The sequence below is a fragment of the Perca fluviatilis genome, chromosome 6 (assembly GCF_010015445.1).
Source record: "Perca fluviatilis chromosome 6, GENO_Pfluv_1.0, whole genome shotgun sequence".
Lineage (NCBI taxonomy): Eukaryota > Metazoa > Chordata > Actinopteri > Perciformes > Percidae > Perca > Perca fluviatilis.
The window spans coordinates 3,965,397-3,993,367 of record NC_053117.1 but is presented as its reverse complement, the minus strand read 5'-3'; the positions used below and the strand labels follow the sequence as shown (position 1 = coordinate 3,993,367).

At 39.6% G+C, this 27,971-nt stretch overlaps 1 long non-coding RNA gene across 1 annotated transcript; it reads left to right on the top strand.

The window, feature by feature from the left end:
- Window positions 1–423: 423 nt before the first annotated feature.
- On the top strand, window positions 424–7,740 carry LOC120560115. Its single transcript, XR_005639427.1, has 3 exons — window positions 424–439; window positions 742–1,161; window positions 7,634–7,740. It is a non-coding gene; the product is annotated as an uncharacterized LOC120560115 (long non-coding RNA).
- The last annotated feature ends 20,231 nt before the right edge of the window (window positions 7,741–27,971 follow it).

The following is a 27,971-nucleotide window of genomic DNA, read 5'->3' as shown; positions in this document are numbered from 1 at the left end:
GCTATAACTCTGGTTTACCATGGAATCATGCATAGATTTGCTACCAAACTTGGAGGCTTGCAAATGTTCATGTTAACAGACTAGTGTTTGCTAACTTAATGCAAACCAATGTTGCTGATAGGTACATTTAGATTTTGGTTAAACCCTATGGTACCAATCCCATGCAAGACATATCTAAATTTTATTAAGGGCAAATAACAACTGGTAAATATAAGGTAGTGTAACCAGGTTGAAATTATTATTTTACTTTTACAGTTGAAATGTCACCAAATCCTGATGAATATTGTTCTCTATATATTTAAGATGTGTTCTATTGCCTATATTTATGCCTGAATGTTGTATTCAGACCAAGATGTTAATACCCGTACTGTCACTTTAAGACTTCTTGTGCCGTCATTCAGGGGCCTCTCTCAGTCTGCGCCAGTCTAGCTGAGAGGAGGTAATGTATTATTTTGCTCGTCATTTTTAAAAATTTATTGCGGTTTTTGGACAATGCAAACCTTGTTTTATGCATGTATAAATGTTAGTTTCTAGGTTGGGAACATGCAGTTACTGTGTCAATTGAATATAAACCTTGTAAACAGACTTTTTGCAAGCTTTAAAGTAGACGTTTCCACATGCTAGTCTACAGGGTTTTCTGTATGTTTATCTATCTATAACAGGAGCTTGAGAGGAGCCTGTGTGCTATGTGGAGGAGACTGCATGTTACAGAGCCTTTTGTTTTTCTGTTGATTTGTACAGACAAATCCATCGTTCTGCCTTCCTTAAAAGAGAAACCAGCAGCTGGTCGTGGCCCGGGTCCTTCCTTCACTCACTCAGCACAGCATAGAACACAACGCAGAACACACGAGAGTTAATGGACGTGCATCCAGCCTGATTTTAAACTGTTAAGGACAATGCACGCCCGTTACAGTAGCATGCACAATAAATGACAAGAAGAAAAAAGTGTCACTGCATACCCCTCTAACACTGGGTAGTTGCGCCACTGTGGATGAGTAACAGAGGGAGGGGATCCTGAGCAAAAAATAGGCCTACAACTCTATTATCGGGGCTGCCAAGTCTCAATTGACACTAGGGCTGGGCAATATATTGATATTTTATCAACATCGATATATGAGGCTAGATGTCGTCTTAAGTTCTGGATATCGTAACATCATTATGGTAAGTGGTGTCTTTTCCTGGTTTTACAGGCGGCATTACAGTAAAGTGATGTCATTTTCTGAACTTACCAGACTTACTAGTTGTTCTTTTATTTGCTTTTAACCACTTAGTCATTATATCTATATTACTGATGATTATTTATCTAAAATGTCATTGTGTATTATTTTGTGAAAGCACCAATAGTTAACCCTACAATATCCACCCATGTATTTGGTCAAACAAATTGTGATATGGGGCCGGGTTGGGTCAGTGGATAGAGCAAGCGCACATATAATGAGAGGCTTATGCCTCGATGCAGAGGTCCAGGGTTCAAGTCTAATCTGAGACGGTTTCCTGCATGTCTTCCCCCCCTTTCTCACCTAGCTGTCCTATCAATTAAAGGCGGAAAAGCCCAAAAAAAATTGTGATATTAGATTTATTAGACACTTTTCACGCTCTCACGTCACACATCTATAAGAAACAATTTTATTACTGATAATAACACAAAGAAGACCTTGACAGCACACGGACAGAGTGCAACAGCAGTGTGAAACCCAGCCAAGCAGCCGCTGCTTGGATCTATTCCTGCTGTTAAGGTAGAAGAAGGACTCATTACATAAATAACGTATTACGCATCACATTGAAAATGTTCTCATTGACTCTAATTAAAAAAAATGTAGGACAAATATTTTTCCCTGTGAAACTTCTTCTGCTGGCATTAGCTAGTGTAGCTTAATCAACATTTAAAATGAAGATGGTGCATTTCATGTATTTGCAACCCTTGCTGCATGTTTATATCAGAAAGATACTGTTTGGATCCATTTGGCCCGGCAGTGAAAGAGGAAGTTAACAGCGATCAGAAGCAACAAAGTCCTCCAAACCTTATGATTACAGTTGTTTATAACTACCCTCTAATACGAACCAGAAGAGCGTTTTCTGTCCTTGTATCAAAACCGGAAACATAATAGTTGCGGTTTAACGTTTGTGGACGGGCGCCTGGGTGGCTCACCTGGTTGAGCGTGCGCCCAATGTTTAGCAGCTCAGTTCAATTGCAACCTGAGGCCCTTTGCTACATGTCTTTCCCCCTGTCCTGTCTAAAAATGGCCAAAAAGAATCTTTAAAAAGATTGTGGCTTGTGTTAAAATCAGACAGTAATTTACTTTTACGCTAACAAACAATCTTTATTAGGATTTTTTGGTTTCGGATGACTTTTGGACGATTAAACATGCACTGGTTCTCATTGACCCAGGAACTGCTCTTCCTGACAAATGAACATAACAGGAGAGTTAAATAAAAAAAGTGTTTCCTTCCTTTTCACAATGACTCTGACTATGATCATGTGGAATTTCAAGACAGTTTTGCGTAGAGGTTTTGAGAAAAGGAAAGGGAAAGTCAGCTCAGTTGACATCATAACACGCTGACAATTTCCTCATGTTTGAAATGTTTTTTTAATTTAATTGTCAATATAATCCTCCTCAGAATGACCCTGACTATCACCACTATCACAATCTAATGCAATTTGACTATCTCACTACAAACCTAATTGAAAAGTTGGCAGTTGGTTTATTATTATAGACAAGGTCAAACTATCAGTGCTTACATTGAAAATGAATTACATGCTTATTAACAAACGCTACTTGCACGCCACTCATCTTCATCTTTTGTAAATTGACACATAGAAAAGGTTGCCGACCCCTGCATTAGAAGACACCTTCAAAGAGCTCGGCTAACTGTTTCCCCCGTTTCAATATTTGTGTTTCAGCACCTTCAAAGACACAGCACAAAGAAGAGAACCTTTCAAAGAACTCCCCCATACAGTTTAATCTTGTACAACTATGTGACTAAAACTGGTCTTCATAGCACTGTAATGTGTTCTGCCATCGTAACAAAATACCAATGTGTTGGTACAATGTAAAACAATTTCACTAGCTTACTGCATTTTTAGAATGCGTTTCGAAAAATGCTTGTTCAGGTGCCTTTGGCGTTTGTTACTGATGCAAAAAGTCTCCTTTAGCGTCATAGTTAGACGCTCTGGGTCGGGACTCTTGGCGTCACTTTTTAACGTTCTGGGTCAGGACATACATTTAACTGACATGTGGCACAAGAACGGGACAGTTAGGTTTAGGATAGTCTATATCCACGGCGGTTCCTTTTTCAGGATTGTTCAGGTCAACACATTCTCACTCCCATCGCGTAAAATACGGACGCTTGGTCAGGTGCCTTTGCCGTTGTTATTGACGCTAAAAATCTCCTTTAGTGTCATATCTAAATGCGCTTTATCTAAACGCGCTTGGTCTGGACTATTGGTGCCGCCGGAAGCTGAGAAGGTATCAATCTCATTGTGTGTGCAGCAAGAGAACAGAGAGGGAGGAAGGTCACAGTTTTCATGTGTCCTGTAAAATAACTCAACATTTACAAGATGGATTAGGAGGATGCTTTTTTACAGGTACACATATTCATGGTTCCCAGACAATGAATCCTAATGATCTAGTGCCACCATGAGCTCCACATTTGTGTTTTTGAGTGAAATGCCTCCACAACTACTTGATGGATTGCTTTGCTATTTAGTACACACATTTATTATCCCACTCACGATAAATAGTAATTTTTTTGTGATCATCTGACATTCATCTAGGGCCATTATCTGGTGAAATGATTTAATATGTCCAATACTTTGGTTTATGACCAAATACCTGCAGAACTAAAGACATTCCCATCAGCCTCAGCTGGACTTTGTGTTTAGTGCTAATTAGCAAATGCTACAGTGGTAAACATGGTACACATTATACCTGCTAAACATCGGTAATAATGTTAATAATTATTAACGTAAACATGTTAGCATGCTGATGTTAGCATTTAGCTGAGAGGACCACTGTACATGTAATGTAGGTTCAGATATAATGCTATTTTATATGCGTTGTGAACAGCTAAATTTATACAGTACATGGAATATGGAAAATTCTATACAGGTTCCATGTCAGTAGTCACTTTTTAATGATCTTTGTTCTATTTGACTGCACTTCTAATAATGTCAAAGCAAAGCATAAATATCACACACACACACACGTTCCTGTAAGTGTGAACTGAAAGGTAAGAGGTAAGTGGAGACATTTATTCATTCCTCAGTGATGGTAATTGTATCAGAGATACTTCTCATTACCAGATGTTTGTATCATCGTCAGCTGAGCCAATAGCAATTCCACAGACACTCCTAATTGTATCCTGATAACAGAAGGGTATTCCATTTCTTCATGCAGAGACTCAATCAGAAAAGTGCACACAAACACCAATAGATGGTCAGTAAACAGCAATAGAAATATCAGGAAAACAGCGGGGAAGCTGTATTTTCTTGACTGCAAAGAAGGTAATATAATTGCCCTCCTGCAGTTGGCAAGGATGATGTTATTATATGTGAATCAATACCGTAGTGTGCTGCAGCAGCAACAACAAAGATGCACATGGAAGCATTATCATAAGGAAAGCCCCTTGACAAATCTGATTAGCAGCCATTTGAGAGGGCTGTTCCCAGAAGGACCTGCTGTCACACTGACCCTGCTTAACCTCTTGATTTCCCGGGTTCAAGTCCAATTAACCTTTGGGATGAAGCAAGAGTGTCACCAGCAGTGCAGTCGATAGAAGCCCAATAGTAATCATTTCATTTTCTGGTTCATCAAACAGGCCCGGGCCCCACCTCACTAATCTCAATCAAAGACACAGCCATTTATCATTGTAGACACTCAGGACAACAGTTTGACTATCGCGGGCTGGATACAGTCTCAGACACCCATCTGTGCTGCACTGACTCCACTGCATTTATTTCCTATTGGAAACAGGCCAGGCTGCATTATGGGAAATGCTTGTGTTGTGCTGGCAGTACAAAACTGGGAGTAACCACTATCAAATGAATATTTGAGACTGGGGAAGGTATAGTCTCATATTGCCAGATCTATCCCCACAGTGCTGCGGAGTAAGGTCTGGCTAGTCCACAGATGCATTCTGGGATAGGAGAAAAAAACGCTCTGGGTTGTTTGCATTTCTTTAAACCAATCACAATCGTCTTGGGCGGCACTAAGCTCTGGGCGCAGCGACGGTGGCTCTGCTAAATATTCTCGGGAAGGAACTTTTGGTGGAACATTTGCACCCCACATGCAATATTAAATGAACTGCTGACAAAATACAGTAACGTGAGCTGTTCAAATGGATACATTTTCTCTTACCAGTGTATCAGTGTGTACTTTGCCCACAGCAATCCCACCAGTTGCTCCCAAAACGTCCCAGTTAAAGAGGAAATGCCCTAAACATATTCTTTGTAAATCTTAACAATCATTCCCCGAAAGAACCAAGCAGGTCTGCCTTGATGCACGACCCAAATTGTCTTCAAAACTTGACATTTTCAGTGTCTTGCTAGCTCAGATGTTGTTGTTTTCCGTATCGAATGGATTTTGAGAACGGCAACACACAGAGAGTTGACATCATGCGCAGGATGTCAGGCTTTATCCTGGAAATGTACTTCTGTTGATCAAGACTGGAAGGTATAATAGGTAAGGGTTCAAAAAGTGACTTGTTATGTTTGTGTACCTTCATCTCTACCAGGTGGGCATTGTGCTATTAATAGAATTGTATGTAATTATAAAACATTTCAGTCCACTGAAGAGAATGATCAGTGGAATCTCCCAGCACGGTCATACCTCTTCTAGTCTATATCGACAACGTTTCATTTCCAGAATTGCTCCGGTGCCGCCAGAAATTCTGCCAGACGTCACTCTTTTCGGCCGGATGTCCGTCCCCTTCCTCTTTCTTTGTGTTGACGTTCTAACCTCCGGTGGATTTGTGAGGACTATGGGTAACTGCTCCTCAGATCTCTGCAGGGTAAATCCAGACAGCTAGCTAGACTATCTGTCCAATCCGAGTTTTCTGTTGCACGACTAAAACTACTCTTGAACATAAACATGTTCCACCAAAACAAGTTCCTTCCCAAGGCTATTTAGCTTTCAACGTGGCTCCGTCTGGAGGTTAGAGCAACCCAAGGCGATTGTGATTGGTTTAAAGAAATGCCAATAAACCAGAGCACGTTTTTCTCCCATCCAGGAATGCTGTGTGGACTAGCCAGACCCTCCTCCGCAGCGCTGTGGAGGACTGGCAGTATGAGACCTTACCTCTTCTTACTGTGGATGTCACCTCCAGATTAAATGTGCGTCCTGTGAGGAAGTTTCCCTCTGTAAGCCGAAATTCTCCTCTCTTAGATCACAGTCTTTCCATTGCAAATGCGTGCATTGCGACTCTCAACCCGACTGGGTCGGAGATGCCAGACACTTTGATAGATTGATGACTCACCCCAGAGGTCAGCACTAATACGCAAGTTGTAGGATCTAATCAGAGGCTCCCTAGGGAGCGAGATGAGTGGCAGATTAAAATCAGAGGAGACAGAGGAGGAGTTTCATTCTGTGATATGTACCCTCGTTTTATACTGTAGATCAGGGGTCTTCAAAATTTTTTAAGCAAAGGACCCCTTAACTGAAAGAGAGACATACCTTACTACATACAGCATATTGTATAAAATGAAGTTGCATATTAAACTGGGCCTACAATAACGTGAGTGTCTCCTCACTGAGTCGTCTGCTTCACCCTCTGTGAATCACTTTACATTCAGGTCAGTAGGTCTGTAGCATTAGTTTGTGCTTTCTAACCACAGTGACTGTCCTAAAAAGAGTCTGTTAAAAAATATCCTTTTCTTTAATAGGTTTTTAAGTAATAAAGCCATAATCAATGGCCAAAATGTCCTTTTGTTAGAGATGACCTGCAAGTCAGCCACTTGACAAAATATTCAGCCAGTTATTTGAAAATGACGATGGTCTGCCATAATTTAGTTGCAGGGGCGTCTGGAGGTCCAATTTGTGGTGCAAATGTCTCTATATGTATTGTTCATCAGGTGTGTTTCAGGGTAATTTTTTTTCATGTATTTAATCATGTATATCTCAACAACAAGTCTGTTAGAGAATGAGACCAGTTAAAGCCAGAAGCTCAAAAGTTTAAATCTAAATAAATCTATCTTCAGTGTTCACTTCCTGTTGTGTTCTTTAACCCCCCTCTTTATTTTTTGAGGGGGACAAATCTACCTCTTCTAAATATTGGTGGGGATATATATCCTGTATCCCCCACGAAGTCTACGCCTGTGCCGGTGTAGTAATGAGAGAGACTTACCATACATCATTTAATGGAAAAATCTTCTTCAGAAATGTTGGCATCTTGTTGTCAAGGCCATTCTACTGGCTCATTTAAAGGGAAAATTCAGTGTGCAAAAGTTGATAAGCAAGCCAACAATGGCTTCATTTAAACACGCATGTTAGACAGAGACAGAGGTTTCATTTAGAACAGTAATCAACATCGACATATATTCATTCTAACAATGGGGACAAATAATGTGCTCCCTGCTGGGAGAGTTTATCTGTATTCATGTGCATTTATTAGTTTTCTAACCTTTCTCCCTGAACAGGTAACCAGCCCGGTTATGCGGTCACTGTCAAATTGTGATGGAATTGACAAAAGACAGGAATGTCTCCATCTGCCTGGAGCCAGTGGTGGAATGTAACTAAGTACATTTACTCCAGTGCTGTACTTCAGTCCAAATGTTGAGGTACTTGTACTTTACTTGAATATTTTCTTTTCATGCCACTTTCTACTTCTACTCCGCTACATTTCAGAGAGAAATATTATACTTTTACTCCACTACATTCATCTGTTACAGCTTTAGTTACTAGTTACTTTACACATTAAGATTTCTGCACACAAAACGTGTAATGTAGTTTATAAAATCTGATGTTTGATTCTAAAGTAAACTAGCCAACACTTTAACAGCCTACAAGTCCAGCTGAAATGATTACACAAGTTGTCCAACTGGGCCCCCAACTCAGCACGGGTGCACCGCAAGGGTGTGTTCTCAGCCCTCTGCTATACTCCCTGTACACCAGCGACTGTTCCCCAGCTCATCCAACCAACATCATCATTAAATGCGTAGATGACACCACAGTCGTCGGTCACATAGTAGAGGGAGATGAGACACACTACATGGCTGAGATCGAGAGGCTGATAAGCATGGTGCCCACACTTGACAGCGTCTCCTCATCCCGATACCTCAGCAGAGCAAAAAACATGATCAAGGACTCCTCTCACCCAGGGGCCACGAACACTTTCAGTTACAGGTCTGTCAGAACCCGCACATCCAGGTTCAGAGACAGCTTTTTCTCCACAGCCATCACAACTCTAAACATTCAATTACAGAAATAGGACTTCATCATGCTGAATGACGTTCTTGCCTGTTTTGCACTGCATTTGCACTTTTCCAGTTCTGTGATCTTTAAAAAAAAAAGATTTTTTGCGGGCGAAAATGGATGGATGGAAGATTTTTTGGTGTGAGAGTACGGCGTGAGTAAGTGTATGAATGTATACTAATATGCACTAGAAGCACCTGTCCCACTATGTGTATGAGAGGGTATGGTTTGTGGAAGGGTATGGCATGTGCGTATGAATGTATACATCTAGGCACTAGAAGGAGTGGCACTTAAATTTCGTTGTGACAATGTTTTACAATGACAAATAAATGATTCTGATTCTGATTCTGATTAGACCATTAAACACACAACTGTTTGGATCCTTTAAACTTTCTAAAATGGATTTTTCTGCATTGAGTACTTTTTTTTAACTTTAATACTTTGAAGTGCATTTTCCTGATGATACTAAAATACTTTTACTTAAGTAACATTTTCTATGCAGGACTTTTACTTGTAACAGAGTATTTTTACTGTGTGGTATCAGTACTTTTACTAAAGGAAAGTAAAGTATCGGAATACCTTTTCCACCCGTGCCTGCATTCTAAGAAATAAATCCGTAAAATAACAAAAAAAACTTCTGACAGCTCATTACCCAGTTGTCCCGTACTTAAAAACAGAAACTTTGCGTGTTGCTGCAGTAAAAACACAACATTTTCTGTAACTCAAAGTTCCCTCATACAAAGCTGCTCAGTTAGTAAATTTAGTAAGTAAGTTAGTAAACCTAGTGCTGGTTAATAATTGACTAGTTGCACTGGTGATATCCAACAAAAATTCCAGACAACATGTTAAACTACTAGACAGCCAATAAAACACGTTGTTAATTTTCCCACAATTACTTGCTGCTGAAATTTGAAAATGTAAATAAACAGAAATACAACTGTGAATCACGTTCTATGTACATTTTCCGACTCGCTGCTTCTCCTCATTGGAGGGTTGCTAATAGTGTGGCTCTACCGCCACCAGACACAGGGGTCACAAAGTCAATGCAGGGGCTTGCTGGGTGTTAACAATGTGCTGCTGGGAGAGCGAGGGGAGGGCGGCAGCAGGATGAACTGGCTTTGTTGTGCCACATGGCTACAGGCTGAATATGGGCCATGAGGGAGTTGTTCACCCAATTGTTCCACTCTGGGTGACATGCATCCACCTCTGTGTAGCAGCTCTGTTTAAATAGCTGCACCCCCACCCCACCACACACCCCACCCCCACCCCACTGACAGATGTATCTTTATTCAAGGATTTAGTCTGCTTTTCCTTCTTTCTTTGAACAGGATTAGGATTATTTAGAGGGGATTAGTGTTATTTTTTATGGATAATGTCAGAGTTTGTGTCAAAGGGGATGAATGTGAGGAGGTCATTGGCTGCCCGTTTGATGTTTGTTTCAGCTGTTTGTTGGACATGTGGTGAACTGGAAGTGACGCGCTGTCTCTCATGTTGTTGCTCTCTCATCTGGATCCAAGCAGGTATCCAGTTGCACATTAAGATAAAGCAATCAAATAACCAGCTGATTTTCTGTATCACATAGAAAAAAGGACCACACAAACAGAAGCATATATAGCATTTGCCGTTATGTGTTATGTATGTTGTAAACCACACTGTAAGAAACAAATCAGTAGAATAATGGATAATGTCCGGGCAGATAATGACCTGTACCTTTTTCGTTAAGGTTACGGTCATTTCTGTTAATTCAAAATCTGAAAATTCTGTAGAGTTACAGTATATCCTAGCTCTGTACCTTTAACGGACATTTTTCTTAATCCAAAAATCTAAATATGGAAAAACACCTGTGAAAAATTATTACAGAAAATGACTTCATATTAACATAGTATATTAGCCCGTATTTCTACTGACTTTCTAACTGTGTATTCTACGTGAAATAGTTGGCTAATGTTTCTGAAATTAAAATTCAATCATATACAGTATATATATATATATATATATAAATTAAATTAATAATAATGTAAATTACATAATAATAAGTTATTGCAGCAGCCAGTGGTGCGAGATCAATATATATTTTATCACGTGAACTGTCCTGACTAGCAGGTTATAAAGCAGGCCCAAACATGAAAATGCTTTTTCTTACATATTGACCAAATCATGCTTCTTCTTACTTTGGGTATCATAAACAACATCTTAAAAAAGAAGTTACTTCATTTGTAAATTAAAAACCTTTTCAAACTTTCAGACAGAAATATTGTCCCTGTATGCCTAAAATTGTAATAAATGTAAATGCTGTGTTAATGTTCAACATATTCTTATTATTAAGAATAAAATCAACTCTGGCTACTTGAGCGAAACCCCTAAGTGGAGTCTTATTTGAAAGTGTCTTAATTTAAAGTACCTAAATAAGTGAGAGGAAGGAAGGCCAGATTGCTGTTGTAAATGATTAATAAATGATAAAATGATAAAAGATTGCTCACAGCTTGTTGCAGCCATTCCTACATCCACACACGGTTTAGAAACACAGGATCAGTTCAATGGCTTTTAAAGTAAAGCAAAAGCTTCAAACATAACACATTCATCTCATTTGGTGTATTTCTTACTGTGTGCTAAATGTGCAGCGAGGATAAAACAAGCATTCATATTCATTGAGATTTATTATTCCAAATAATAATAACTATTATAATATAAATACATACAGAAAGTGTAACACTTGGATACATGAGATTATTCAATAACATTAGGGTTCATGTTCATTTTAAACATATAGTCAAGGCTTTAAAAGTCCTATTGGAAAGGTTTGTTTGTTGGATGAAAGGCTGACAATATAATCATATGAATGGAAACAGTATGCTGCATTATTTCCCAGCATGCATGTCTATTAAGAGGATTGTACTAATGAACTGGGAAATACATAAACCTGATTGTCATAGTAATACACTTGCTGATTTGTTTTTGTGTCCAACAGCGGCTCTAAATCCCAGTATCCATTGCTGATGTTTGAACCTCAACACATTCACAGATCACAGTTACTGAGTCCGGGCTCAGGCTGAGCTGTCTCATGTCCTGTTATGTATTCTACTGTGTTTGTATTTTATAACAGCTATATACATTTTTCCAAGAGCTTAAATTCATTGTGTTACTCAACTGTACATGGCATTGTATGAGGTCCAGTAAAGTTCAGTAGAATGGTTAACACTCACAGTTAAATGATGTTGATGTTAAGAGTTGGCAATGTTCTGGATCTGGACCGTCTCTCTTTTTTCCCCTCTGAGGACAATGTTTGACAAATCCCCTGCTCAAAAAGCGATATTATAAAATTTCTTTTCAGACATATATTTACTAATTTAATCATATATAACCTTTGACTTTGGTCAACTCATTTCAAGCACCGACACAATTGGTACAACACATCATGAGATAAGGTTTGTTTTCAAAAGAGTTTTGAGGAATTTCAAAAAGCCAACATCAACGTTTCAGCTTTAGTACCAAATTATCTCTTCACACATCATTCTAGAAAAAATGTAGCCGTCACTATACAGAGAGCTGAGTTTGTTCTAAACATTTTGATATGAAACACACTGGGGATCAGTTATATGAAAATAATTAAGTTTAAGTTAATTTAATCAATAACTACAGTATGTTTCAGTGTTCTCCCATATCTCTGTCTCTAGGAATAACACCAATGGGTAAACCATCCAGTAAACATCTACAATAGAATTTAATAAACTTACAAAAATAGAAAAACTAACTTTTTTTGTATTACAAAGCACATGATCACCAGACTTATCAGATATATATGGATAAGGATGAAGCTGAATAGACAACATACATGGACATATAACCTGATATTCATATATCTGCTTTTTCAGATGCACTACAAACATTTGATTATTGAGGTATGCTCTTCAAATATCTGGATAACAAATTGTGCTTATATTTACTATATCAGCTTGTTGTCATTTTTATCTGACATTATCAAACCTTGTTGCTTCTTCATCAAGACTAAAAATGGAATCATGAAATGACTCCTGAAATATTATTAATATTATTATCCTGAAATAACGATTTAATTGTATCATTATCTAGGTATATTAACAATTGTTTTCACTGGATCCTGACTGAAATGTGCCGGTTCCCATGAACAGGATAAGCAGTTAAGAAAATACAAGTATGGCTTTTAATCTCATCATACAGTATGGGGATAACAAATGATGCTCATTGTGTATCTACTTTCTGTAAGCCAGTTATTCTGACATAAAGATACTCGTAGAAAAATGACTGCGAACGAACTAGATTTGTGATGCCCATACAACGAGATAAGAAGTCAAGATCACAGGATAACAACCTGATACGACAGCCATACATTCTAAGTCTAATGAATTTGAGGGAAGACCAAGATAAATGGCTGCCATCTGCCCTCTGCCCTCCATGGAAGATCTTTATAGCTTTGCTGCCTCAAAAAAAGTCCAAAAAAGCCCAGAGCATACTCAAAGATCCACCTCACCCCAGACTCTCTCTCTTGAACCCTCGGACAGATGTTTTAGTACATTTAAAACACGAACAAACAGACTGAAAGTGCCATAACCTGTTAAGGGACTACGGGCGGAAAATAGCACTTGTGCTACAACCTGGCGCAATGCATCTCTCCTTGTTTTTATACAAGGTTAATGTTAATTTGTGCATTGTCCCTGTTTTAAATAAAATGAATTGAATAATTGAACCTAATGCCACTTGAGTTTTGAGTTTAAGGATGAATTGTGCAGTCAGTGTCTTGTTTTGTGTGGTATGCCTGTGTTTTATGTATTTTTTTAAACAAATAACCTACCTCTTTATATATTTTTATAGTGATTTTAGAGACTCTTTCACGTATACTCTTACCTGCTTTGCACTTTTACTGATGTTTTGCACTGAGAGGACTGCATTCAATTTCGTTGATCATGTCAATGACAATAAAGACTATTCTATTCTATTCCTTGCGTTTAAAGGCATTTTGTTTTAGTGTTACACGGCCACTTAACCCACTTCTCCTAAACCTACTGAATGAATGAAAGCAATAAAAACATCACTTTGTCATGCCAAACTAGCCTTTAAACAACAGATTACAAGCAACCCCATCTGATGGGTGGCCACCGGTCTCGTTGCCCGGGTGTCTCCATGTGTGTCCTACTTGTTTTTGCCCCAGCAGACCTACAGGCCCAGCACATATCTATGGGTATTAGAGGATGCTCCAGCTGTTCATTTATCCCCAGCAGTCAGATCCCTCAGCATCACAAAGGCAGAATCATGTCAGATGTCACAGCTGACGTCGTATAAGACAGTTGGACCATAAAATGTCTCAGTCTGACCATGTCAATTCAAAATACCAGGGCACACTTTTCATTTACATCTGAATGGTGGCCTAAAGTCTGGCAGACAAGCAGTTTGTCATGCAAAGTAAGAGCACAAAGTGGAGGTCAATGAGCACAACTCAGCAGCACTAATTCAACTGGTTGTTTTCAAAGTGAGATTCTTTTATCTCATTAAACTGGGATGCGATCATTGTTTGTTCTCAGAGCCCTCATCTACACTAGTGGTGTTAAAATTAATCGATGCATCGATGCATCACGATGCAGACGGGGATGATTCGGCATCGAAGCAGTGACAGAGAATAATCGATTATTGCCTACTGATGTTACTTCTTGATTTTCCAGGTGCTGCTTTTTTATTTTTGCCTTTTGTCTGCTGTGTTCAGACTCCGCTACATCAAGGAAGTCTCTTTTTTTAAGTTTTAGTGCGTCACTTTTTGATATAAATGAATATCCGTTACATTCAAGCCATTGCCAAATGAGTTGCTAAAAAGCTAATTAAGACTATCAGCTCCACACAACTCTCTCTGGATTGCTCAGTATGACTATGTTCAGGAGATTGTGGCGTCAGGTGACTTTCCCGTGCAGAAACTCAAGCGAAGATAATGACATCTTCTGAAGAGTCAGTGTAGCAGTCTACACTACTACACTTTTGGTTTAAAAACAATATTCTTCTAAGAGTATGGAAGAGCGAAGAATGGGCTTCTGAGCTGGCTAAAGTGGCAGCATTTGAGAAAATGTAATACAAACGGTTTGCTGGATTGAATTGTTACCGTAAAATTGCTGGAAGGCTCCTAGGAGGCAATGCATTGTGGAAAGACGTATGTCATGTACTTATGGTGTCAGCATCCATAATATGGGTATTTGGTTGACAGTTTGTCCATTTTGTTTGTATTGTTTAAAATAGTATGTATATATATAATATATATATTCATCTTGTCAACAAACTTAGACAAATTGTATATGGAGGTGGTGATGGCGAGTGTGGGGGTGGGGGGGGTCAGACATGGAGGTGATGTGTTCATGTTGTAAGTTGTAAATTAAAATAAGTGTTTATCATAAAAAAAGTCCGTAGATTTTGAATCAGATCCTCAGCCGTTGGTGTGGAGAGGAAGGACTGTTCCCTGCTGAGCACATCATCTCCACTCAACAAGTAGGTCCACACTAAAAAGATCAAGAGTAGATCCCATAGGAGACCCCCCCCCCCCTCTGTCCTCCCGACCCTTGCTTAGGCAGCACGTAACATCTGACCCGTGCAAGAAATTTATCACAACATTTCAATTAGAGGCTGGCAAATCTCAAAGGCAGGTGGCTATCTGGGAGCCATTTGACCTTGCTGCCAAGATTAGCTCAGCTTTCCAATATGATTCTGTGATCTGACCCCTTGGTGTGCTGCAGCAGTCCACTTCCTCCCCCCCGACCGTTGCTTACCAAAGAGCTATTACGAGGCTCCATAAGGAAATTGGAAGGCCACACACTGGGCACAGGCAGGTCACCATGATTTCCTTATGGTTTTAAAAATCCAAATCCATACTGCACAATCAATCATTCTACTCCAAACCACAGCTGTTTTCATGTAAATAGATATCCATCTTGTTACTCTATTAAAAAATATTTCTTACTTTGCTTTTTCTAATCCCTGTGAGGCAGCCCAGAATCCCTAAATATTATGTTTGTATTATATCCTGACCCATACTGGATTTCTAAGGTCACCACTGATACATTTGAACCTCTCCTCCTGAGTTTCACTGCATGTACAGAGTCCAGAATGTCCAATAATTCCACAAATGAGGAAATAAATAAGGAAATAACAACTATAATAATAATAATAATAATAATAATAATAATAATAATAATAATAATAATAATTAAAGCTGCAAGCAGCATCGGACGGGCCCTTGTGCCTCTGCGTTACTGGACGCTGCTCCTTGCGACATTTAGGTGGCACTCAGACACTGCAAATCGTCACCAATGATAAGGGAACTCCCTGCTGAGTTCAATGATACCTCACGCAAGACTCTACGTCCTACAGTTCATTAGCTGTAAAAGGGGGCGTGGCCAAAGCATAGGGGGCCAAACCATCACCATCAGGAGGAGTTCGTTAAAGTATTGCACTTTGACTTTCAGGCCTACTTCCTGTTGCCACAAGGGCGCTATGACTTTGAGTCAATATCGGCCTGTAGATGTCGTCATGGTTGGACTCTTATGAATCCTGAAAAGTTTCGAGCCAATTGGACAATGTACACTCGAGTTACACCCACTTCCTGTTTCGATGGCGAAACGCACAAAATAGCCGCCCCGCCATGGCCATTCCCTATGACGAAAACTAAATGACCAAATCCTAAAGTCTGGTGTTTTTGCTTTTGCCATATAGCCAAACTAACAAGGCAAAGCATGGGTTCATATGATGGGCGAGATAAACCAGATTGTCTCAGATTACATTTGATTGGATACATCTATATATGCCTCTGAGTGCAGGATGGAAATAATTCTACAAGAAGTAGAAAAAAAAGGAATTTTGATACTTATCGATACAGCATAATATTGCAATATTTTCCATTGCAGTACTGTATCGATACACGGACGCCACATAAGGGTCTGCTATTATATACATTGCACATTGGGCTACTAGAATAATAAAATCAATTGCTTTTTCAGTCCACTTGGTTTGGTCAACGTCAGTTGTCTGCTTGACAATCCTATTTTGCAGCAATGAAATCAAAGTGAGATGAACAAACACATGTTGACAAAGGTTTCCTTTAGGGACTTAATTTGAAGGTGATTCCCTCTTGTGATTCCCAACCCTAATAACTACCTAAAAAAAACAATGGTTTGACATATATCTGACAGATAGAGAACACAATTACCACAGAGTAACAAGACTAATTATCTTAGCCGGAAGTTTCTCACAATCTTGACACCAAGACTCCTCTCTGGCTCTTATCAGACTCCACATCCAGGTTGTCAGGGACTGTCCAAACACTGAGTGGTGTCAGGTTTCCTCTCCGACCACAGAAAAGACATGGGAGGGGATGGACTGTTTCAGCAGGGGCTGCAGACAGTCAAGCCACAACTGTTGTCCTCTAACTTCCTGCGGCCCAGACTCCATCCTCCTCCATCATCACGGCTGTGGGGACTCGTGGCTGCAGGGCGAGGGCGGGCCAGGATATAAACAGCATCCTTGTCTTTCCCAATTGTTGTCTTTATCAAGTGCTCAGCCTGCAATTGACAAGGGAACCACGGCCCGCTGATAGATGTTTCCTTTCAAAGACAAGAATAGTGAGGGCAGTGTTGTGTTGGCAGGAGCCACCTAGCCGCCTCATTCTTTGGTTATCCACTGTGTTAGTATCCAAGGTGGAAAGTTTATTCAAGTAGTTGAGTCAGTTGACAAGTGGGCCAGTAGGGCAGACTTGTCATCTGTGAACTCATTGAGCCATTTTACTAGAAATAATGGAAATGCATTCATTAGCAGTTTGAGTTTATTTTTTCTTCTGATAAATGGCTTTCTGATGTTAAAAAGTACCACTTACAGTTTCTAATAATTTGCCATTAACCGTAGCCTGTTCCATTCAATTCATTTCAATCTGCCCCTCTAGTCTTTGGACTAGAAAATGATTGATATGCTCTTACAAAGAATAAAATTATGCATGGCTTACGCAGACAAAAGATCCTCTCCAGCTCTTCCTCTACTTTAACATGCCACACTCTCTTGATCTATAACCTTGATTACTATTGATTGTCTGAAAGATTTTTATCATAAAATCAATGGTTTATGGAGGCTGTGATATACTACTGCTGTACGAGCTCAAAGTTGTCACCCCTACGTAGCCCCTACATGTGAACAAAAGGCAAAGATAAAACATATCCTATTGATTTTCTCTATTGATTTCTTTATCACTCTGATAAGGTAATGACAACATGTGCAAACCTATCAGTCTGTAGTGAGATGGATCTGGTTTTGGTGCTTTAATTAAATGGGTTAAATGGTTGATGTGGCCCAAACAGTGTCTCAAGGCCCAAGCTGCACAGCCACCGTCATCATATATCAGGTCACAAAAGCAGACACATCCTGAGCTTGGTACATATATTATCATTATTGTGACACAGTTTTGTAACACTTATTGTATTATTTGTGTACATGACGAGGACAGGAGCAGACTTACTGGATACTAGAGTAACCTACTTCCTTGTCCAGCTGCTGCAATAAAGATGCATAGGAGAAATCAAAGTCAAAGTCTCTCTCCCTACTGTACAATGACAAATTCAAGTAGCTACAAAACACATTAGTTCTGCTGGTTTACAGATATACTGTGGAGTATGTGATGTTAGATGTCCTGTTCACTGAAATGATGTGAAAGCTCTGCCCATTTCTAGCACTTAAGGTAATTATTATGCATTGCTCCTGAGTTGACCCAGGTGATCTATATTTTTTTTTTAAGATTATTTTTTTCCGCCTTTATTTGATAGGACAGCTAGGTGAGAAAGGGGAGAGACATGCAGGAAGTCGTCACAGGTCGGATTCAAACCCTGGACTTCTGCATTGAGGCATAAACCTCAAAAAGTATATGTGCGCCTGCTCTACCACTGGACCAACCCGGCCACCCCAGGTGATCTCTGATGTCATGACCATGGATATACCCATGTTGACTGGCTTGGTTTGAATTTCCAAAAGAAGGGTAGAACCCTGATCAAACAACCCTAGCCCAACACTGGTCAGTGGTGTGAAAGAGGTATTAGTAGATTGAATGCACTTCAGAGTAATAGAAATGAAGATTCTTAGGTCCTTGGTTTCATGGCTCTAGTAAACTGGCAATAACTTTTGATCAGGTGAATTCTGCAGTTTGGCCCAGACCACTGGGATGGTGGGTGTGTCGATCCTGATGTACACATTTATGAATTGTGTGTGTGTTGTGTGTTGAGGCGGACTGTGGCAAGACCCACAGTGCTCTTTTGTCATACATATACTCTCCCTCTAAACCTCACTGATACTGAGGCTACATCTACACGACTACGTTTTAATTTGTAAGCGGAGTTTTGAGACAAGCAATTGCTCCAGCAATCTCCATCCATATTAACTTGTCTGACAACACATATCACATGACCATTCACTTACACTGGACATGTGCGTGCAGATGTCAACAGGAAGCAGATTGTCTGACGTTATTTTGAAAATCATGGATGTATAAGTTGAAAATACAGAAACAACAATGGTGAAAAGTAAGAGCAGGGATTTATTATCTTGGAGCAACAACGAGATGAAACTGTTACTGAAAAGTCTGTAAGCTACCTAACTGATAAGACTGACCGACGTACGTCGTTGTTTCCAAAGGTCTCCGTTTGTGGTCATCCAGACTGGAGTTTTCAAACCAAAAGGGGGGCAGCAGTGTTTCCAAATGTCTCCGTTTTAGGGGCTCGGAAACGTTGCAGTAGTATGGACGCAATGCGTAAACGTAGCAAAAGATAAATGTTTTTAAACCAAAACATAGTATTGTAGATGTATCCTGAGCTTTTCTAAGCTTCTGGGTTTACTTCCATGATATGCGGCCCACTGAATATGAGCAGTAGTAAAGTAGACTTTACGTTGTGATGACGTCACAGGTTTTTCTTAGCTGAAGGGACATTTTTCAAACATAAAAAGTCCATGGATTACAAATTCAGAATAGAAAGAGTCATAATCGACCTTGTTTGCAGTTTGAGGCGTCCTGTCAACACTTTTACAGTTGTCTGTTTTACAATGGTGACTTATGGGGAAAATGTTTTTTGGGCCGCAAGGGGAATTTTTCCCTTGCAATACCACTGGAAATATTTGGCTGCAAGGTTGAGTGGCAGCACCGTATCCAATTCTTATTACATGCGTTTGTAATTATGCCTATCAATTAATTTTTTATTTTCCTGTAAATGTTTCATTTCAATTACCAGCTATGTATTGCCTGCTTATGGGAAATAGCTATAACTTTTAAATAATGTTGGGGTAATTTTCGGTAAATGTAAATGCTGGGTAAATTTGGAAGCAATTTCAAAGAAATTTCAAATACATTTCTTGTTAAGTATCACCTACCACATGTGTTACCCATAGTTTCAATATAAATGTCTCTTTGCGGTATTACAGAGGCGTGGCATGTTGCAAATACAGTTTGTGATTTTTATGAGTTAATAATTACACCAAACTTACATTACATGTTATTTCCAATGGAACTGCTACTGCAGGATTGTATTTGACTGCTCGACAAACACAGACCGCCTCATTAGACAGAGGGGTTCAGGTCAAAGCGACTGCCACCGGATGACCTCTGAACTTTGATACTGCTGAGCTGGCTTGTGTGTTTGTGGGTGTGTGTATGTGTGTGTGCGTGCGTGTGTGATTGTGTGTGTGTATGGGTGTGTGTGTATAGGAGAGAGAAAGAGTGAGCATGTGTCTTTGGGGTTTGGTTGAAAACAGGTCTACACTTGGCTTTTGTCTGTTTGAGTGACACATACTTGCATAACCCCGGTGGCAGGCTGAAACAGATTGAATCTGTCAGCCTGTGTTAACCAATGATGAGGGTGAGCCACCTCTGACAGCACACAGCATTTTTTTTGCCAGGGGACTCGTTCAATCTGCATTCAATCAATGAAAGTAATCCCTTGTTTGTTTTAGGATGCACATCTGGGACAGGTGGCAGAGAGAATAAGGGCACTGCACACTGTACAAAACCCTAACCTCTGCTTTGTCCGCAACCCTTCATATGGAGGCCAAGTCATTTTAGCTAGGTCAAACTAATGGAAGAGAACCTCCCCCTCTTCTTCAGTACAATGTCACAGCTCTGTAGCTGTTTCATAGGTGGTCCTATTTATATTGGCAACCTGCAAGAGCTGTCTGTGACATTGGCTGAGGCCAGCAGAGGACATTTCAGATGCAGCTGAGTCCATTTTTATTCTGAAATATTTCTTAAACTTGTGTTTACCCTGAAAGCCAGGGTCAAAAGTATCTATTCATCAATGGGGAAATCACTCAGGTGAGGTGGCCAGACAGGGGTTTTGTGTGTGTGTGTGTGTGTGTGTGTGTGTGTGTGTGTGTGTGTGTGTGTGTGTGTGTGTTGGGGGCAGTTATCAGTAATATTGAGAGTGGCCAGCAGTGACTTATGCAAGTTCAAGGACTTTATTGATCGGTGAGGTGGTATAATCAAAGATGGTCTTCCCCCAGCACTCCTGGTGATTAAATAAGTTGGAGAGAGCTGACATAAGTCTTCGGCTTTTCCATCGCTTTTCAATCAGACCTCAGCTTCTTCCAACTTGCCTTTGTTCTGCAGAACAAGCAAGATGTTTATTGTTTTAAGAAATTAAAGTATAAAGTCTAAAGTATAAAATAAAATATAAAAATCACACCAGAAGATACAGAGGCTAATAACAGGCTGTAAATGGTGAAGGACAAAAAAAGAACACTTGAAAGTTGACACTATGGGCTCTACTTTGGAATAAACAGAATCACAGTCAGTCTCCAAATGGAATGAATAACAGCTGAGATATTTTTCTCTAGGTCAGCAAAGAATATGAAATGCCTAATTTGGGGAAAAAGCAGGACCTCTTCTTCTTGATTTGGGAATAAAAATAGACATCAGAGTCAAATAGGACTCCCAGGTTTCTAGCTTTGGTTAAGCGTTGATTTCCAGACAGCCAAGGCCATTACAGATCACCTGGATGGAGTGGGGAGGATTGGATAAAATAATCTTGGATTAGTTGTCCTTTAGCTGCAGGAAATTGCTGTAGCCTACATCTAGGAATTGATCTTGCAAAGACAGTTAATGAGTGACTGGACTCAGACCAGACTCAAGATGTATTTTGTTGTCTTGGACTTCCTTGGACTTCTCTTGGACTCGTTGGTATTTGGACTCGGACTTGTCTTGGCCATTGGATTCGCCAATTATTCTAGTTGCTTTTTTTCTAAAGTAACTCCCTCCTTCAAAACAAAACCATTGATGAAGCGCGCTTGTTCAGAAAACAGGTATTGGTTTAATTCATAATCCATCTAGAACAGGCATTGTTATTGGTCCTCAGTATATGCCTGGATGCATCATATGCCTCAATCATCAGGCATCAATCATTTTCATTTTGGCCATAGACACAATGCCAGCATGCACTGTGTACTATGGATTCTTCAGGATAAGTAATAAGTTCAAGAATGTCTACATGTCAGTTTTTTTAGTGACACCTGTGTTGCTTGTTATTTGTTACATTTTCCATCGGCAGTCCAGAATGTTGTCATTACACCAGAATAAAAAGACTCAAAATCTAAAATGTGAATTTACACTTCAGCTTTATGTGACTTAGGTGAAATTGTTATACTTGAAGTGAATAATATGGCCTAATCTGACCCTTTCTTTCTCGGTCTTGACTGTCTCTCATTTGGACTTGGTCTTAAGTTGAACTCAAACCTTTTTGGACTCAGTCTTGACTTGGTCTCTACCAATCCTGGTGTTTGACTCGACAAAGGTAGACTTGACTACAGCCCTGGTTTTATGTTACATTTTTATTGAGACTGTGTCAGAAAGTCTGAAAACCTAAGCGCCCATCCACCAATCCAACCTTAAAACACCTTAAAGTGCCCATATTAAGAAAAAAACACTTTTTCTGGGATTTGGGGTGTTATTTTGTATCTCTGGTGCTTCCACACACATAAAAACTTTGAAAAAAATCCATCCATTGTGTTCTGAGTGAGATACGGTTTCTGAATGTGTCCTGCCTTCAGTCTCCTAGTGAGCTGTTCAAAATCGGCTCAGACTGTGACGTTACAATCCGAAACGAGCTGGCTAACCACAACCGTTAGCTCGTAGTTAGCATGCTAACGCTAATGTTAACGCTAGCATGCTACCTCATTCTCAATAGCAAAGCACTGCTACAACACACACAAGTTCACCATAATCTACAAAAGAACTACTTACATGTGCGCCTTCATTTAGAAGTCTCCCAGCTAATCCTGCCTTGTAACTGACCGAAGTTGGAGAAACAGCCTTTCTTTTACTGTCTCTAGAGTTAGCTAGCTGACATGCTCTACATCTGTGCAATCAAATATAGTACAGAAGAAGAAGAAGAAAAGAGGTCTCACTCTGTAGCTAAAACAGAAACCAGGTGAAAAGAGGATCTACAGCAGTACAACAATAATATGGTGTTTTTTGAAAATTAAACCATGTAAACCCAGGGTGCGAACTACGGGGGAGCTAGGGGGAGCTCGGCTCCCCTTAATAAGACATGGGCTCCCCTGAAAACGTGATTTGGGAAATTTTGGGGGGTCTCTAAAAATATTGACAATGTGTCATTTTGACGTGCAATTTCAGCTTTGTGTAATGTGATCATCGTGGATTATTATGTGTAAAACTGCAAAAATATCATTCATGCATGTCGGCGATTTGAACCTAATTCACTTCAATAAAGATAACTATACTATAGTATACATACTATATACTATACTATACATGCTATTCTTGTTATGAGCATCAAGGCGTGGTGGTGCGGTGGTGCAAATTCCACTCATGTTTACTACATGTTAACTCAAAGATTCATAGAAAAAATATAAACGTTGGAGGCCATTAATCGGCGCGCAAAGTCCTTGAAATCCATTCTGCATTAGGCTAAGCATCATATAGCCATGGCAAAAAGAAAACAAGGCAGTTTAATTCATTTTGGTTTTACTGAGAAATTGTGTAGCGATGACGTTAATAGCACGACTAATTCACCTGCTGCAAGCCCTCACACCTCCCCCCGGGGTGACAACGCAAGGAGAAGCTGAAGAAATAATGTCCTCTCTGGCTGAAGATGATCCTAAGTCCTCTTGCTCCTCTCTCCCGTTAAATTGGAACAGCCAGCAGTGGAGAGACTGGAAGAGCCCATATACATGGCTGTTTGTTAAGGAATGGAAGCTAGGGTGCGTCGCTAAGGTCTAATTGAACGGAGGAGTTATGGTATTCTTCGGTAGCCTGAGTAACTTTAACTGTTGTTCATGTGAAATCTCTAAGAAAGCCCGATGCTTTGTTTATAGACTATTTGTGGCTGTTTGCAGTTTGACCTATATATACCTGTCGATAAAGTATGATAGGGTAAATCCTGTATAGTGCATACACTTGTAGCTGTTATGTATCTTTGTAAGTCATTGTAAGTCGCGCAGCTTAATCGCGAAAGTGGGCTCCCCCGAAGGCCACGGTATAGTTCAAACACTGTGTAAACCTATTCTGGTACAACCTTAAAATACAGTTATGAACCTGAAAATGAGCATAATATGGACACTTTAATATCTTTCTCATTTGTTAAATCTTCCACCTGAGAGTAGATTTAACATATATTGAAAGGTAACAAAGGTTTTATTTCACCTTAGGGACAAAGCTAGCTGAACCTCCATTTTCTATTAGCAATTCTGCAGCATTGCAGTATAGACAATGTTGTTATGTTTTTATATATGTAACAAATTACAACACAGACAGTGTTATTTTTGGCACCTGATGTATTCTTAGTTTTAGTCTTAATCTTATGACAAAAATGTGTATTAGTTTTAGTCAAAATGTTTTTAAAATATTTATATATATTTATTTTAGTTTTTGTCATACTGTCGTAATACCCCAGTATTTTCCCTTGTGTTTCCCTGTGTTCCTCAGCTATGGCTCTAGCTTTAGTATCCTTGTTTGTTCCCTGTGCTGCTCATCTGTCAGTCTGCCTGTCGACGATCTCTCCCCGACTACCTCTGCCTTCCACGCCGCCCTGATACTCTCCACCCTCCCTCTGCTGTCTCCAGTCACCCCAGCGCTATATAAAAACAGTCCAAACAGTCCATCCCCACTCTCCAACAGATCTCCATCTACAGTAACATTGAAATAAACCTGTTAAATGTTACGTACCTTCGTGTCAGATTGGGTCGTTCTTACCACAGCAGATACCGTACATCCAGGGAGTGTGAGGCAACAGTTGTCACAGTCTTTGCTGTACACAATTACAATAAATAATAATAATAAATTAATTAATTAACACATAATTCATGTATGAACATGTCATGATTTCTTATCTTGAACCTACACAGCGTGCGTCAAAGGTCTTTCACTGTGAAGACTTTTTTCTCATCTTTCCATCTTCATGAGTATATTTACAAGAAGATTGTATTACTTGTTGTGTATTTTGGGCCACTATCAGATTCGTAGTTGAGATACACCTGATGGACTGTAAGTAACTTTAGCTTCCATTGTTGGTGTTAGTCATGCTATTGGGCTAATAAACGCTTATAATTCCGTCATAGTCCAGGTCATCATTGTTATATCTGGTAACATGAAAGACTGAAGGATATAGCATCATTCACAATAGCTTAAATACATATGGAACCAGTCAAAAGTTTGGACACACTTTCTCATTCAAGTGAATGGGAAAGTGTGTCCAAACCTTTGAATGGTACTGTACATGCACATACAAACTCAACATACATTTAGACACACACACACACACACACACACACACACACACACACACACACACACAGGCCCACAGGCACACTCACGTCTCTGGTCTCAGTCTCCCTGTCTCTCCTTCTACTCTTTGTTCTGGCTGTGAATCCAATCTCAGCTCAATCAGCACAAGTGCTGCTGTTTCCTTTTCCCCGCTGCACCCTGCACACAGATGTTAAGCAAGAAATAAAGGTCATGCAAGCATTCAAGTGTTACTGATCTGTTTCTCCTTTTCATCCAGTTATGGAGGCTGATTGAGGAAGGGGTTATCAGATGATACAGGAGCAGATAAAGCAGGCCCAAGGTGTGGGCCTGGATCTGATTAGACAGCCAACAGGTGAAACACCAGCATCAGGTCCGCTTTGAAAGATGAGCAGTGATCTCTGAAGACAGGGAGCAACATGACCAAGCTGCAGATCTGAATCTGTGACAGTGTCCTCCTGTTAGATAGTTATCGCAGACTTTCAACATTTGTAAAGACACAGCGCTGTAATTTGATTTGCCCTGATAGAAGGATCAAGCAGACAGAGATAAAACACGCTGTACATGAAGTCATGTAGTAAAGCGTCGGAAAGTTTGGAAAAACAATGCAACATGCCTTGCAAAGACTGTGAAAAGAATTTCAAAGGGAGGTACTGGCATATATCTGTTACAAATTGGGGTTTAGGTGCATGAAACCTTTCATAATTTTAGCAATTCTGCTCCAAAGAGTAAAGACGTCTTCCTACATCTCAAGTGTGATCAAATACAGCAACACTGTAACACTAGATTGTATATCTCATGAACATTATTTTATGCACAAGAAATTCATTTTGTATTTACGAATATTTGAGGAAAAACCCAATTTCTCAGTATTGGACAGAGAAAAACTAAATTCTATGGAAAACACACACACACACACACACACACACACACACACACACCCTGAGTCCACCATTGAGGCAGTCTGCCTGCAACGTGTGAACTGGAAAGATGAATGATCAAACAATGCTCAGCGACCTGCCATAACCTGCATGCTTAAATAACTCCAAACAGGTAAATACATATTAATGTTACACAATCAAAAGGCATAGAGGAGAAGGCTGGCGTTCTCAGATGATTTTAGACGTCAGAGGTGATAAAAATTTTTTTAAAAATGCCGCATTGAACAAGCATAATCTTTTATTCTTCATTGGTATGTTTGTGCTTTTGACAGGTGTGTATATGTTATCTTTTGGATACACTGTACACGCGGCTTTGCAAACATTGTAATCACTCCAGCGTTTAAAGAAATTGTGCTGATAAGGATTTCCATTGTTTGTAATAAGGAGATTATCGCAAAACTATCCAGTGTGAGGCTGATAAGGCTACTGCATGTGAGGCATTCTTCTCGAGCTAAAAAAATCTAACAACAGCCCTTCTGTTCAGGTCCCAATGAAACAAAAGTTCAGTGAAGATCTTTGGTCTGTAAGTATTTCCCTCTAAATGGTTGCAAGGTCAGCCTTAGCATGACAAAGTGCTGGGATCTAATGAGGTAATACAAAGAGAGAAGATGCACCACAGAATAAGATAAAGTGCGTTTGAGAGATGGCTTAGACCATCTCAGATCACTTAACAGTGATATATGAACTACTCAAGCTCTACCACCTAAACAACATATTACGGGATTCTGTTGCATCTTCTGCTCTATTACTGGATCGCTGTTCCAGAGCAAGAATCCACTTTTCAACTCGCGTCCCACACTGTGATATCTATCTGACGTAAAAACAAGCATAGGTGCACGGTAAAACAGATTAGATAGTTTCATTATTGATTCACCACAATATTCTTAAGTTACTTTTAGAGCTCCTGAGCAGCGTCTGCAGGGCTAAATGATCGCACAATGTCATTATACTCTGATTTCACAGGCCTTTTCAGGTCCATCTGTATTATTTCTGAGAATGTGCTGGCAAATAGATGAAAATAATGCATTCATGGCTGCAAAGTGGATCAGGAGGCGGATACATTTGTCAGCATCAATGCCACCTTTAACCTCCACACATTCTGGGGCTCACTTTACGGTATGCACAAAAACACATGGACAACTTTTTTATTTTTTATTACACAAACAATAATGCAAAAGCACAAAGAAACATAAAATATACACATATACCTACATTGTATATAAATATATATATATATATTTCATTAATAAATAACTCACAATATGTAAGTTATTATTATTATTATTATTACTATTATTATTACTATAGTGGCTCAAAATCCAGAGCCACTTACCAGCATAGGGGTATGATTTCAACACACAACAGACCAAGTGCGAAAAGAAAAATCCATTTTATGTCCATTTATTTCCATTTCAGGTACAGCGAAGGAAAAACTGTGAACGTGTGTGTGTCTGTGGTTGAACTGGTAAAGCTACCCCCATCTCCAGCCAACCCCCTCCCTACTATCAGACATGATAAATGACTAGCATGTTAAATCAATGTAGCAGAATAAAAAGTACAATATTTCCTTCCGACATGTAGTAGAGTAGAAGTATAAAGTAGCAAAAATGGAGATACTCAGGTAAAGTACAAGTACCTGAAAATGCAATTTAATTCAATTGTTTTTATAGTGTCAAATTCTAACAGGATTTATCTCAGGACACGTTACAGATAGAGTAGGTCTAGACCACACTCTGTAATTTACAAAGACCCAACAATTCCCCCCCAAGATCAAGCATTTGGTGCAGCAGTGGCGAGGAAAAACTTCCTTTTAACAGGTAGAAACCTCAGGTAAAC